The following is a 15998-nucleotide window of genomic DNA, read 5'->3' as shown; positions in this document are numbered from 1 at the left end:
AATATAGTTTGGCTATACTTTGTAAAACATAAAGTAATATCAGAATAACAGCTATGTACAAGCCTGAGAATGAAGCTCAGGGACATTTTCAGGGTAAAATGTATTCAAGATGCAACCAAAATAACATTTGCAATGGCTGACACTCAAGAAAAAATTGCTAGGCATGCAAAGAAACAGAAACATATTAATGTAAAATGACAGTGAAAATCAATGAATGCAAATAGATAAAATGTGTCACTTGTAATGGAGGTCATGAATTAGGGCAATAAAATCAGTTATGCAAACAGCATTGAGTTTGCTTAGAAAGATAAAGAAAAGCATGCACAAGTTGGGGAGAGACAGAGATTTTATTTTAAAACCCAAGTTAACTGTGCAAACAGGAAAAAAAAAAAAAAGAAACCCAATGTGGATAATCTCCTAGATATGATTTTAAAGGATTGAACTCTGCAGAAAAAGTATTCCTAAATCTAAAGATAAAGCAAACAAATCAGTCAAAATTTTGAAAAAGCTAAAAAATTGAGGAAATAATAAATAGGACACCAGTGATCTCTGAACAACACTGACTACTTAGAGTGACTTGTGTCCCTAAAGGGGAGGGCAGAAAGCAGCAAAGATGCTTGGACATATAAGTGAGCAACATTTCTAAACATACAATTTGAAAAGAGACGAAAAGACTCACCTCCAAATTTGGATGTCATAGAAGTCATCCTTAAGAAACAGGACACACATAGTCATGCCACTGTAACGTCACTTTGCGCCAATGATAAAGAGAATATCCTGAGAGCAGCTTGGAGGAGGACAGGGGCAGGATGGATACTTGGGAACCAATTGGAAAAAAAAGACTTCCTACCTACAGTTCTGACCCTCAGAATACTTCCTGTAACAAAGGGGAATAGAAGGTTCTCACAGAAAAAATGGAATGAATGATGAATGTGCTACCTCCAATATAAGCACCTGACTCCTATGGCTAGAATCATTCAAGAGGCTCACATATGCCTGTCCTGAAGACTAAGGTTCTTCAGGAGCTGTACTGTGCCGGATAAAATTCTAAAGTGACTGGCTGTTCCTCTCTGTGCTTAGCCTTAGCATCCCCCTATCAAATATCATCTCAAGTCTGCCTTCCCAAGATAACTTGGGATCCAGATCAGTGAGTATGAGGGGCTTGTATTTCATGTCAGCATTACTCAGGAGGGGTGAGAGATGAGGGTTGTCTCTGCTGCAATAGTTCCTCAGGACCCTCCTTCCCAGGCAGGTTGCTTTCCTGGGTATTTCAGGTTTCCCTGCTCACATTATTATGCATGTTAACTCTGCTGTTATTTGATGTTACAGGGAATGCTGTAACTGGGAGTGCATTCTATTGATGAAGTCAGAGCACTGACAGGGAGAGGTAATGGTGTTCTTTTGAACTGACACCTTGCTATTTTTAGATGGCATATCAACAAATATTAAATGCCTTCCTTGCTTAATGCAATTTCAATGCAATACTTATGGGTCCAGGGGTTTGAGACGTGTATTTACTGAAAGTGACAGATCATTAATCCATGACTCTCTCCAGGCATGACCTGGTTATGGATCTGTTGACAGTTATTTCTTAGGACATCTGGTTCCTCGTTTGCTCACACCTAATAAACTGCACAGTAACAAACCACCTGGGCCAGCTTTAGTCAGGGATAGAGTCTATGATTAGCTAAAGTGACACATTTTCATGCACAACTTTGTAAATTACTCCTCCAGTGTAGCCTCTTTTGTGAATATTTAATGTTAGTCTTGTACTTGGGTTTTGGAAAGATTGTGATGATTTCTGTCTATAAGGGGCTGGAAGACTTGGGTCACACCATCCTTGGTGGCAGGGACATGCAGGTTACACTGTCCATGTTGGCAAGGACACACTGTGACATGGCCCACAGCAATGCAGACATGTGGGTCATGACTTTGTACCCACCAAGGGCAGACAATCCTTTATGCTATCTAAGCATGCAAACATTGTGATGTCACTAATAAAACTTCCAAGAAAATATGTTAAATATTCTAAATTTAATATCTACCTGAACCTGGCTTATTAAAGAAAATATCAGAATAGTACTGGGCTATATACTAGGAATTGGAAAGGGGTTGTAGATAAATAGAATTATTTTCTAACAAAAGCACTGGAGGAAAATACTGCCTTTGTGCCTCATGTCTTCACAGGCATTATCCTATCTGTTCCTCAGAACTAACTACACACAATGTCTGTGATATACACATATCTAAGGTTACTGAGTTGAGCAGAAATTAAGCAGCTTAGGATATGGATAAATTGAAGCATGATTCAAATGAACCTCTTATGGCTCTAATTCTGTTTTTAAAAAGGATATGTAATTTCTTTTTAGAAAACAATAAACAAACAAACAATTAGTAAAGTTGTTTTAAAATCATCTTGCAGAACTCTTCAGCAGAACTTATTACCATGCTTCAACATGTATTTAATAGATTAGCAAACTAGTCCTTGACAAATAAGAGTTTAGCACTCTGGGCCTGTCACTCACTTGGCAAGTCATCTGCTCATTGGGCAACCCCTCATTCAGAGCCTACAGTATGTCAAAGGCCTTTTAGCTCCCAGATATAAAACCAGCCACAGAAAATTTGTGGCCACTGAATTCACCCACTAAAGCTCTGGAGTGAGGAGGAGCAGGGTGGAGGCAGACACAGTCTACACAGTGTACTGGGAGAAGATGGGACTCTGGAAAATGTACAGCTCCGGTACCCTGGAAAGGTGTGCTCTTCCACCCTGTGGGTCCTCTTTCCCTCTTGTCCTGTCAGCCATCAATCCAAGAAAAAGGCAGAAAGGGTGACAGAAAGCTTTGTAAGCAGCCCGTGAGCACAAATGGAGACAATATGCTTCCATGAATCAGCTCACTTTATTCCAGAATATAAGAATATATAGCATTGGGGAGCCTGAGGACAAGCCCTAATTTGCATTAAGTGGCGCGCTCCTATCACAGGCTTAGTATATGGCAGCAGAGCCCTGTAGCAGAACTCCTTGCACAAATATCCTTAGCAGGGGTCTGTGCCAAGGGTCAAGCTGAAGAAGAACCAGGCATCTGGTTTAGGGACAGCTTTTAGAAAAGGTCAGTCCTCCAGACCTAGGGACATTTTCCAGATGAGGGCAGGTAGATAGTAGGAAGCCTTTCTGGGGAGGGAAGGAGTTTCCATTTCACAGAGCTTAGAGAATCTGTCAGATCATTTTTCTGGTGTGACTGGCATCTTTAATCTAAAATATATGAATAATATAATGAAAAATATGGTAATTACAAAGCATTATTAATGAAATATTTAAAAATAAATCTACAGACCCAAATAAAATACAAAAAGAAAGTGTAAGAAATACAGCATATTACTAAGACAGACTTTAAAATGAGATCTCTAATGTAGACAAATAGAACAGATGAGAAAAATGCTAATGATAAAAGTACAAATTTTCGGGATACTCATCTTGAAGTTTATAAAGCTGTCCTTAAATAATCTGATCGTGTGCAAGTGAACTGCCAGGGAAAGGGCCCAAAGGAGGCTCCATGCCCTCATATAGTCCTCCAGCAGTTTGTGAAGAACACGTTTAGTTAATCCAGACAGCAATTGCCCTTGATGTCTCTCAAAAGAAAGGGAAGTTGTATTTTTTATAAACATAGCCACTTTACCTCGTGAGCAATTTTAATATCCCAAAAGGCTTAGAGAAATTACAGAGTGGTGAGATAGGAGTGGGAAAAGTTAATAAGGGGATTGTACCATGCTCTCCTCTGTAAGGTTTGATTATGAGCTTCAAGTAATCCATTTTAGGGGGTGTGATAATCACCTAAATTTCCCAGTTTACTTTTCCCATCACAGAACACCCAGGTTCATTACAATGTTGAACAAGCTACTATTGTATAACATGCAGCTGGGCAGGAGCTCATGGTATAATTGGGGGAAATCCATGATAATGATATTTCTGGCCCAGTTCTGATGATGAATACATCCATCTGTCTGTCTGTCTGTCTGTCTATCTCTCTTATAAGTGTGCGCATGTGTGTAGCCTCTCAAGTGACATGGTTTGTGTGTGAAATAGAAAGAGGTGTGTGTGTGTGTGTGTGTGTGTGTGTGTGTGTGTGTGTGAGAGAGAGAGAGAGAGAGAGAGAGAGAGAGAGAGAGAGAGAGAGAGAGAGAGAGAGAGAGAGAGGAGAGAGGACAGTTGGCAGGAGTCAAGGGATCAAACAAACTCAGGTCATCAGGTTTGGCATCACATGTCTTTTTCTGCTGAGCTGCTTCACTAGCTCACATCTATTTTTCTAAGTACATTCATAATTAGAAGAGACATTTAAATGCTTGTTAAGGAAAAATATTGTTCCAGGGTCTGGAGTGGTGGATAAGCTGATAAAGTGCTTGCCATACAAACATGAGGACCTGAGTTTGAGTCCTAGTACCCATGTGAGATGCCAGGCATGGTAACACACTTATAATTCCAGCACTGGGAATTAAAGGATGATCCCTCAGACTCCCTGGCTAGCTAGTCTAACAAACTTGTAGAGCCCCAGGTTTTGTGAAAATCCTATTTTATCAATAAGGATGAAAAGACACCCAGTATTGAACTCTGTCATACACACACACACACACACACACACACACACACACACACACAAGCGTGCACACAAGTGTGTGCGTGTGTGTGTGTGTGTGTGTGTGTGTGTGAGATCTCCAAACACTGACTAATTTCACTCAAACCTGAAACTATAATACAGCGATAGCCTAGCCTAGCCTGAGAAGTTGCAAGCACATATTGTTCATGCAATGTAACTATCTAATATGGAAGGTGCTTTTGCACTGTGGCATTTTAGATTTGTATTATGACTCTGGGAAGTTTCTAACATTTCTCATTTGAAACATGAAGACAGAAGTGTACCAAGCCTAAGTGGCAACTTGAGTAATGCCATAAAGTGAGTCTCACCAAGACAGCAGGTGTAGGTGCCACACCCAGTTCCCTCTCCTTACTAGTCATTCTCTCTCCCACCACCAGCCAAGTCAGACAGGCCCCAAGTCATGCTGAGGTCTGCAGGCAAATGGATGGATCTAGAGAAGTCATCCTGAGAGAGGTAACCCAGACTCAGAAGGACAAACATGGTATGTACTCACTCATAGGAGGGTACTAGATGTAAAACAAAGATGACTAGACTGCTACACAACTCCAGGGAGGCTACCTAGAAAACGGGACCCTAGGAAAGACCCAAGGATCACCCAATGACAGAGAAATGGATGAGATCTGCATGAACAACCTGGATGACAGTGGGAGTAATGAAGGGCAAGGTTTGAGGGAAAGAGAGCTCAGGGGAGCAGGAGATCCCAGCTGGATCAAGAACAGAAAGGGAGAACTAGGAATAACAGACCATGATAAATGAAGACCAGATGAGAACAGGAATAGGCAGAGTGCTGGAGAGGTCCCCAGAAATCCACAATGATACATCCTCTGTAGACTGCTGGCAATGGTCCAGAGAATGCCTGATCTGACCTAGTCTGGTGATCAGATGGCCAAACACCCTAACAGTCGTCTTGGAACTCTCATCCAATAACTGATGGAAGTGGATGCAGAGATCCTCAGCCAGGCCCCAGGTGGAGCTCCAGGTGTCCAACTGTCGAGAAAGAGGAGGGTCTGCAAGAGCGTGAATTGTTGAATCCAAGATTACTTTTGCCTTTATAAGAAATGTGAATGGGATCCTGCACTGTTTTCTGCGGTCTGGCCTCTTTCCCTCCAGATCATGCCAGGGAGAGTCATCCACATTTTGAATTTATCTCTTTCCTGTTTCTTGGTTTTTGTATGCTTAAGAGAAGTATATGCCTAGTCTTTATTCCATTGTTTACATTATTTATTATTTTCTGTTTAACATCCGTCAACTTTGAATCTCTGATATTGAAAAATTGATGGTGATCAAGTATGAATTGTTTCTTATTAATTAGCTAGGTGATAAAATACAACCAAGGCATAACAAATCTGAACATCAGAACTATGACTGTTCATTTAATTAAGGATACATTAAAACCAATGCTCAATGATTAAAAATAATCAGTCTTCCAGAATATGTTAATAAAAATCCATTCTGTCTTCAGTCAAGGTATATAAGTGAGAAGTCATTGCTATTGTTCAGTAGTGTTTTCTAATATGTGGAAGTAAACAGACATTTATTGCAAGCAAAACAACAAAATAGAATAAGTCATTAGGTGCTAGTCATTTTGTGCTAACAATGTACTTCTAAATAACTCACAAACAAAAATAAATTCAAAATGGAAGTAGAGATATATTTAGAATTAAATAGTAAACAAATGTATTATTTTTTGAGATACCACTAAATAATACAGGAGGAAGTTTATATCAATAAATTAAAAGTGAACCAAAATATTAATGTAAAATGGGTTTTAAAACAAAACAAATTAAGCATGAGAGTAGAAGCAGGAAACAAATATAGAAGCAGAAAGTAGAAAACCGTGATGTTCCACAGAGGACTCTCACACACCTCCCTGCTATTTTACTGAGAAGACCCCATAAAACCTCTTCCGTTGTTCTCAAAGAGAAAGCAACAGTGAATGATCAGTAAACGGAGCAGGACTGTGAAGGAGGAGACACTACACATAAATATCTGTCAGATCTTGGATTTTTTGAGACAAGGTCACTCACTCTGAGGCCCTGACTGTCCTAGAACTTGCTTTATAGACCAGGTTGGCCCTGTACTCACAGAGATCTTCCTGTCTCTGCTTCCTGAGTGCTGGGGTGTGTACCACCATGCCCACTTGTATATATTCTTATAGTAGGAACTTTAGTCAAAGATAGTTTCATGTTAAAAGATCAAGAATTTTATTATTCTTCCTAACTCACAATAACAAAGTAAAATTCATTTCATATACCTGGATGAACTTTAGACAAAATGGATACAATAAACCAGAAAATGTAGACAAAGATAGAATCCACTTTTCACAACACTAAAATCATGTCCTAAGATGTAAAAAAATTGTCTTTACTCTAAAAGAAATCTAAGAATAAAAAGGCATGGCTAGTCTCGGCTGTGGTGCTGGAATGAGGAAAACAACATTAAAATCATGCCCTAAAATGCAAAGTGTTGGTCTTTGCTCTAACATAAATCTACAGATAAAAATGCATGGCCAGTCTCAGTCACAGTGTTCTGGAATGAGGAAAATGCATCTCTTGTGGGTTCATGTCAGCTTTGGGGCCACCTTGTCCAAGAGGGTGTGGGCGCTTTAGTGAACAGGAAAGCCAACTGTATTAGTTAATTTTCTCATTAAAATGATTGAACACCTGACAAGAAGCAACTGAAGAAAGGAAGGGTTAGTTTTGGTTTACAGTTCGAGATGATACACAGCTGTGATGTCAGGGAAAGCACAGCATCAGGACCCCAAGGCAGCATCACATTCACAGCCAGGAAGCAGAGAGTATGGAACATTGTTACTCAGGACACTTCCTCCTTTTACTCAGTCCAGGACCCCAGCTCACCAGTTGGAGCTGCCACATTTAGTGTCAATCTTACACCTTTAACTAAACATTTTTTTGAAAACACTCCCATAGACACATTCAAAGGTGTGGTTCCATGGTGATTCTAAATCTCAAGTTGGTGATTGAGATCAATCATCATACCAACACAATGAAATACCATGAATATAATGAAATGTATAAGTACATTGTTAGAAGTAACAGCAGAGCATAACCTGAAACTTGATATAAAATTGATATATTTATATATACTTCTATACATCACCCAATGTAAAACATGAAATGCACATCAAAATGTAATTTCAATATATTTTGTTACATGAACAAAGATATTTTCTAAAAATCAATTTATCAAAGGATGAGCAAATTGTACTGAGAGTATTGATAGTGTTTATTTTCAGTGAATATAAAATGATATTGCAATGTAGTAGAGTCAGCTAAATGAAAAGAAAACTATATGGTGGATAAAATGAGTGAACTCATTTCAATAAAAAATTAAAACAAGATATTTACAGTATTTGACAAAGTAATTATAGAAATCTATAGAAAATCAATGCCCCCCCCCCAAAAGCCAGGGCTGTGAACAGCAAGGACTAAGATGAAAATCACTTAGAAGGTAAGACCCACTTAGGCAAGTAATAAATAGGAAAAGAAATTAAGCTTTAGTGTCAAGATTACAGCATATGGAAACAGAGTCATAAGCAAAGACCCAGGCGTCAACAGAAAGCTCTTAAGTAGTAAACATGATATAAAGCCAGAGCCAGTGAGGGCTGGGGATAGAGGAGCTTCTAAAAAGGAACAACAGTTTCACACAAAGAATGCATTTATGACTTTAAGAAATAGAATTCTGAAAGTAAAATATCATTGGCTATATTGTATTAAAGAACATTAAGTATAGAGTTTTTTAAATATAGTATACAAGGGAAAAGCAAAACAGCAACTAAGCAAATATTTGTCACCTTCATAACTGGGAAAGGATCAATGAAAAGAATATTCTGCGGACTGTCCTAGAGAAAAGCTACAACTGTGCTGAAGATTCTACAAGGTTGATTGACTGACTGGTTAGGACATTCTGATTTTGGAGAGTTGGAATGATGCAGATCCACAGCCAAATTATCTTAGGTTATTTTTATTTCCTTTACTATCCACTTGTCCCTTTTGTGTCTGCTACCATCAAATTAAATCCTTTGGGATGCATCAACATAACAGATTATTAGCTTTGAACAACCTAAAAGCTAAAACTGTCATCAGATAACACCTGAAAACTATAACACAGATTTATCTGGCAGTAACCTAGAGTTTCTACCAATGCATTTTCAAAATACCTTGATTTATGATTTCCTTTTATTATGTAGCTATAAAAACTTCATAAAACCTTTTACACATTGGAATATGTTATTTAGGGCAACCTGAATCCATGTTCCTGGGCCATGGCCACTCGTATTTGGCTCCAGAATAAATCACCTCTTCCTTCCTCTGAGGTGAGAGTTTTAAGACTATGAAAAACTGCAAGTCAAGGTGAAAACAGATCTAGAGAGCCACACAGGGCACAGCCAAATTCAGAAAACGTGCATTTGTCAAGTTCTTGTAGTAGACATATGAGTGGGGGCATGTACCCTGGCATTTCTGGTGCAACGTCTTTTCCACAGGGTAGTATGAGGGGAGTGTGAGATCTGACAATGCTGAAGGACCTCCTTTTTCAGCTTCACTACTGTACTGAACATCTAAAATCTACTCCCATGCATAAGAATGCTCCCAAAAGCTTTGCCATTTACATAAAATCTTAAGGCTTGGAGTGATTAGCAACAACTGAAAACCCAGCCATAGATTGATCTTATGGTATGATGCAGCCTCCAACAGAAATAAGCTCTGTTCAAAACCAGCACTGAAGGAAAAGGCCTGCATGATGCTTTCATACTTTATCTGACCATTCAAAAGAGGAAAATGGCAAGGGATATTGTACCATAGTGTGAACCAAAGAGGGAGGGAAGATATGTAGAAGGGAAGTTTGATGGAATGGGTTTGCCTGGGATGCCTCTACTCAAAGTATCATCTGAAGTGAATGAAAGCATTGGAGACTCTGGCATTTGATGTCATCATTAGGTTATTTATGTAATTCACATAACAAATACATTCTCTAGTTAATTGGTCATGATTTCTTTTCACAATATATGTGTGGTGTCCATTTGTAAATGAAATTTGATAGCCTGGACATATAATATCATTATTGTCAAATAAGAAGCTCAGAAAAATACAAGCACCATGAAACCATGCACCCTATAACATTTGTACTCAATTGAAATCACCAGAATTGTAAGCAATGAAATGACTAATTTGTTGCCCTTTGGTAACCATTAAACTGGAAACTCATTTAAGCCTCCTTTCTGGACAATGGCCCATGAGGCACTAATTGAAGGACAAAGTCCAACTTGCTTCCTGTGGCAGCCTGTGCTCCAGCTGACCTGGCCAGGTGAGTCTGCAGGAACAGTCAGGAAAAGACTGCTCTGGATTCTTTTAGGAAGATGTGATTTTATCCAAAAGTGGCATTGTTTTAAACTAGAAGAATAAGGAGGGGTCTCTCCATTGGGAACACAAATGTTCATCTGACTTGTAGACACTGAACGTTAGAGGATTGCTACATGGTAACCTTTAAAGTAGCATTCTTTTTATAGGGCTTAAAATCCACAATTTCTCAAAACTTTTTACCCAATGTCTTCTACAGGTTGCCCTTGCCTGAGGCTGGCTCTTTTTATCTTATCTTTATAGGACACAATTCCGTATATGGTCCAGCTTCTTTCACAGCCCATATATCGCTCATTCTGCTTTTGCATTTCCTTTATTTTTCTCTCAAAGTCTCACAGCATTTATCTTTTTTACCTGACTATTTCTGATTCACTGTTTACTTTCATATGGCTCAAGTCCCTATTGTATATGGCTAAGTCTGCTTTAGAATAAAAGCCTGTTGTGAGAGGATAAAGAAAAAAAAGAAATCATTAGAAAAAAAGATTCTTAAAGGAATACCACATATTGTCAGACATGAATTTTAAAAAAGCTCCAATGTGTATGTTTAGAACATGCAATATTTCAACTGAGAAATGCAGTTTATAAACTCATCTAAGTGCAATCACAGAGTGGAATAGTTCTATTTCTAAACATAAGTGTGGATTTCATGGTTCTTAGAGGGGTCCATCTCATGAAGATGCTATTAAATATGAGAAGTTGAAGTCACAGCCATCTCCAGCTGAATCTTTCAACTACACCATGCCTGTTTCATTTGATCCCCCTTATTGTTGATATTTTTGCCCTTTGACATGCTTTCCACATAGCTATTTTAATTGTCTTTCAAATGTTTTAGCACTTGAATTAATTCATCAATGAATCTCTTTTCTGAGGAGAGTTGTTTATTATTATTCATCTTTCTCACTTCTCTCTACCTGCTATTGTATGTGAATTCTTCTGTCTGTTCTTAGTCTCTGTTCTCTCTGATTACTGTTTTCTAATTTATAAAATCACATTTGTATCTTCTTTGGAAGATTATAGGGGTGTTTGAACCATTTACAGAAGACACAGGAACAGTCCCAGGCTAATCTCTCCATGGAACCTGAGTTTGCAACCTGTGGCTGCTACCATGACTTTATGGTACTCGGGCCACTTATAATGAAGGCGCTACACAGAAAGCAGGCTTTCCACAATAAAGTTTTCTGGAGTGCCACTTACAACTTGATCCTTAGTATAATTAATGTGATCTGACTCATATTAAATTTGAAATGCAATGTAAGGTGAAATCCACTTTACCTAGAGTTTGCAGAGATGTCTTGAGGAAGAACACGATACCCTCTATATCTAAATGTGCTCCAACACATTTGCTGAACAATCTATGATAACTCATTTGGGCTCATCAAATTAGTATAAATAGAATTCTTCCTGGTCCTCTCCAGAGAAGACAATGACATTTCTACCCATCACTTTATGACCTGCAAAAGATGGGACAACACACACGTTTCTCAGAAATGGTATGCTTGCCCTTCACACTCCAGAGAGGTCATGAAATCAAAGGAGCTTAGTTTTCTTATCAGTATAATGTATTATCATACTGTTACTGCAAAATTTAGAGGCAGTGAACATAAGTCACCAAGCACTAGTTCCAATCAGTCATCAATGGCTTGTGTTTGGAGGGGACTCTACTGCTGCTTTGTAACAGTTGTCTGTGTGGTAGGGAAAGGTGTTTCCTACTCTCTGTGCTTCCACATCAAATGCAGGTTTCACACCAGACAAGCCAGTCACCTCTGACTTCACAAGCCATGACAAAACAGTTGGAAGTCCGGGAGCTGCTTTCCCTCAAATGGACACAGACTCTGCATTAGGCAGTCCTCTCACATGATCTCATGTGTGACCAGCCTCATCATACCTGAGTCTGACTTTACTTGTTGATTTACTTAGTTAAACTGAGCATTCCAAGCTTGGATCCCACCATCTTACATATACTCTGGTTTCCCAGAAGGCTTTCCCCTGACACGCCAGACAATAAACCCATGTATAAAGTACCTTCATCTTCAGGAAGTTATTTGTGAAAAATGCTCTGAAGGCTGCTAGCAGGAACCCATGCAGCTTGCCTCAATGTAGTGGATGGCTTGTCTCACTGGAAAGGGACCGACACTCTGCACGAAAAGGCAGCAAACACCTATCCTATTGCACCAGGTGGGCAAGAAGGACTCTGACACATTGCTAGGACACCGAAATTAGAAAATCTACGTCTATCTCTTCCCATTGGGGACCAATACATGCCTGAACACCTCTGTGGTATAAACACACACCCTATACCACCACTACCTCCACCTCATCTCCAGGAATGATGGGGGTAACTAGCACCTCTTTAGTGAATGTTAAATTGACCAACTATGAGCAGCTCTGATCCCGAGATTCAACTTTCTGCGCTCATTACTGTCATTTCTTCCTGGGCGACGGAGACTTTAAAATAATGTATTTTTGTTTGAAATTGAATTATATCACTTTCCATCCCTCCTTTCCCCTTTCCAGGGCCTTCCTTGAACCCATCCCATGCTCCTGAATTCTCAAGCTGATAACCTTTTTCTTTTATTACTGTTGTTACATACATGAGTGCATATGTATGCATGAACATACAACTTGTTGAGTATGTTTTTATCGTTTGTATGTATATGGTTTCAAGACTGACAACTCTGCATTGGTTAACCAACAAAGGGCTCACCCCTGGGAGAGGTTACTTTTCCTTCTTCCAGCAGTCATTGGTTGCCTGTAGTTCTTTGTCTCAGAGTGGCACTCCATGAAATTTCCCCTTCCATGTTAACATGTCCATTGGCTTTACCACTGTTCTGGTCTTCTTTATGCAGCCATTTCTAGGACAGACGGTTTCATAACAGACTTCCTGGTATTCTGGATCTTATAATCTTCCCTTGCCCACTTTCACATTGTTCCCTAAGTAATAGATGCAGGAGGTGTGGTGGAGGTGTATGGAGGTGTATCTGTTAGGGCTGGGCTCTCTGTGATCTGTGGATCTAGACATTGTGTTCCCCCGCTCCCCAAAATGACTGGGATCCATATCCCCCCTCTCTCTCATGCAACCCCACATATGCAATCTTGAATGCATACATATTGAGGAGAAAAGTGTTACAATTTACTTCAAAAGTATACCCAGAGAAACACTTGGAGAATTCTAGTTTCTCTTTATCCAGGGGAACCAGCCAACACCTCCCATGTCCAGTTGTATGTGTTTATAGATGTAAAACTGAATGTGTGCTTCTGTATGAGTGTGCATTTGCATGCTGTCCATTTAATACTTGCTTGTCAAAGTGGTAGCTTTCAGCTTAATGTGTTACTTCCAGTGACAATGCCCATGCTTCCTTGTTATCTGAGGTTTGTGTAGCCTGCTTGTCTGTTTCCTGGGTGTCTGCTTTGCCACCCAAGGAGGCTCCAACGTTACCATGTGCATTCTACTTCACTTTCTTGCTCAGGGGTCCTAGATCACACATTCTTTATAAATTCCTGGCTCAACTGATACAACCATGAAATAGTAAACAGAATCCATTTCAGCACAGGTCTTGACTTTCAGGGTTCCAGCAGATGGCAAAAATAATCACAAACTTGTCAGTTTTACCTTGTTTCTCAGCAGTTCCTTCACTGCAATAATCCTATTCACTAATCACTATTTCCTAAAAAATTATGGGGTATTACTGAGCTTGACATTTTAACAAGTGTCCTTTATACACAGATTCTGAGATACATGCAACTTCCTTGGAAAAGTAAAGTAAGGGCTCCTCTCTGCTTCCACAAGTCCTCCGATATCTGGTAGAGTGTAGTTTTCTGTCTGAGGGCATTTTAGTACTGATCTCAGCACACAAATATTTCTTGATGTAAATTCACCGAGTTAGACTGTGACAGACTGGGTCCTGTACGTGATTCTGTGCAAGTTCTGATGCAAGAGGTGAAACCCAGAGCAATGCAGCCAATAATGACAATGGCAGCAGTGTGGGGTCCCTTGAAAATATTAGGGCTGAGCCTTTCCAAAAGCTGCTATGTCCTAGAGCAGTTGGTTTATGTAAGTAATCAAAGATTGTCAAGATTAAGCATAGAAACATGTAAGTATTTCTGGGCATCATCAATTAGCAACTCTGAACTGAGTGTGTGTTTTTTTTTTTTTTTTCTTCAGCTCCAAAATGTTTGTGTGGCGAGTTTCATCACCTTGTTCTGGTGCCACAAGATAGCAAAAGTCTCTATGGCTATTACATCTATTAAAAAATCTCAACTATGCTATTTTTTCATTGGCAGAGCATCACTCCTTCTCTAGTAACAAACAGACATGGAGTGGCATGTTCAGAAGCTGGAAGATACTCTATATTTCCCATCAACTCTTAATTGCCATGATTATCATCCTTTGCACTTCAAACATTTCTGTCCCCATCAGATTCGGACACAGATGGCCTCAGTAATTTGATGGTTCAATAGACTTGTTATATTTTTAGTCAACTGGCTAAGACTTTCTTTCATCTGGAATTCAGAAAATGAATAAAAACATGATGCCTATTAAATGTACCCAGAACTCATTCCTCAAGCAGTGAATTCTTGTTAGTTTCCTACTATTTCTTCTGATGTTTCCCAATATGAAATTAAACTAGTAGTTTTGTTTACTCTAGTTCGTCCCAAAAGTAAAACACACAATTCCCAAAGTCCTTAACACATATCACCAGAGGTATCAGCTGCAAATGGAGACTCAGGGAACTTTGTACCCTACAATCTTCTTTTACATATTTGGGGGAAACACATTAATGGGGTGAAATGATCCTAAATTTTTCAGACATCTAAGGGAAGACTGGGGTTGATCCTCTTACCCCAGGGGCACAAAATTGAACTCTGGTCTTGAGTTACCATAGGTTAATTACATAATGCACTCTGTTCTTTAGGTGATTTGTTGACAAGGAGCTCTACATTTACATGTTGATTAAGGTTTCACTTTAAACAGTGTGCTTATAAGATAAGGATTTTGAGTAATGCTGTTTTACTTTAAATAATAATTAGGGTTTTCTTATAAAAGAACTGTTTGAAGGGGTTTCAAACCTCCTTAATTTCAGCCTGTCTCTGAGATAGAGACAATTTTCATAATTTTGTTTTTAAAAGTATGGACTCATCATTTTTCTAAGCACCTTAAGGAACAATTTTCTTTCAAAGGTTGTAGAACCTTTTTTCCGTCTATCATATTTCTCTTCAAAAGGTACTCAGTTTCAAAGAAAAGATAAATATTTCATGTATGCTTTTAAAAAGTCTTCCATGTTTAATATGAGGAGTGGAGAAGCTTTGTTTTCATTGTTGATGCATTTGCTGGATGACATTTGAAAGAGATGTATATATACAATGCACACACATGTGCACACAAGCATGTGAGCATGTACACACACACACACACAATATTCTATTTAAAATCTGAGTGTTTAAGAACTGTCTTTTGGAAACAGTGAATATGATAGAAATAGCAGTTGAATTTCATGTAGAAATCTTCAGTACATGGAGGAGAATAGGGAACATTATGTTTTGGTCACTTTTCCCTTCCCTGAAAGTCTGTGCCTACTTCTGGGATGCTCTACACCATCATCCAGTAGACAGTGCAGACAATAAGACTAGAGAGAGTCAAAATAAGAAACGAGCTAAGAACAAGCAAACCATAAGAACTCAATCATGCACATGGTTTTAATTAATCAAAATATTATCAATGTAGGTGGAATCAAGGCAAAGAAATGATGTTACTCATTTGTAAGCAGATAATTAGTTTACTTTCAAATGAAAATTGCATCAAAGGTATTGGAAGCCTTCACTTCTCTTGACTTTGCCTCATAAGTAAGACAGCTGACTCTGCAAAAAATGCCTGAGAGCTAACTGGAACAGCTAAAGCACAATGTGACAGAAAATGTGTGACCCAGGTTAAACAGAAACCCCTTACCAGGTTCTGTGACTCCTGGTGCATTCA

Source organism: Onychomys torridus, chromosome 21 (genome assembly GCF_903995425.1).
Source record: "Onychomys torridus chromosome 21, mOncTor1.1, whole genome shotgun sequence".
In the NCBI taxonomy this organism is placed as follows: Eukaryota; Metazoa; Chordata; class Mammalia; order Rodentia; family Cricetidae; genus Onychomys; species Onychomys torridus.
Note: the sequence above shows the minus strand (reverse complement) of the source record.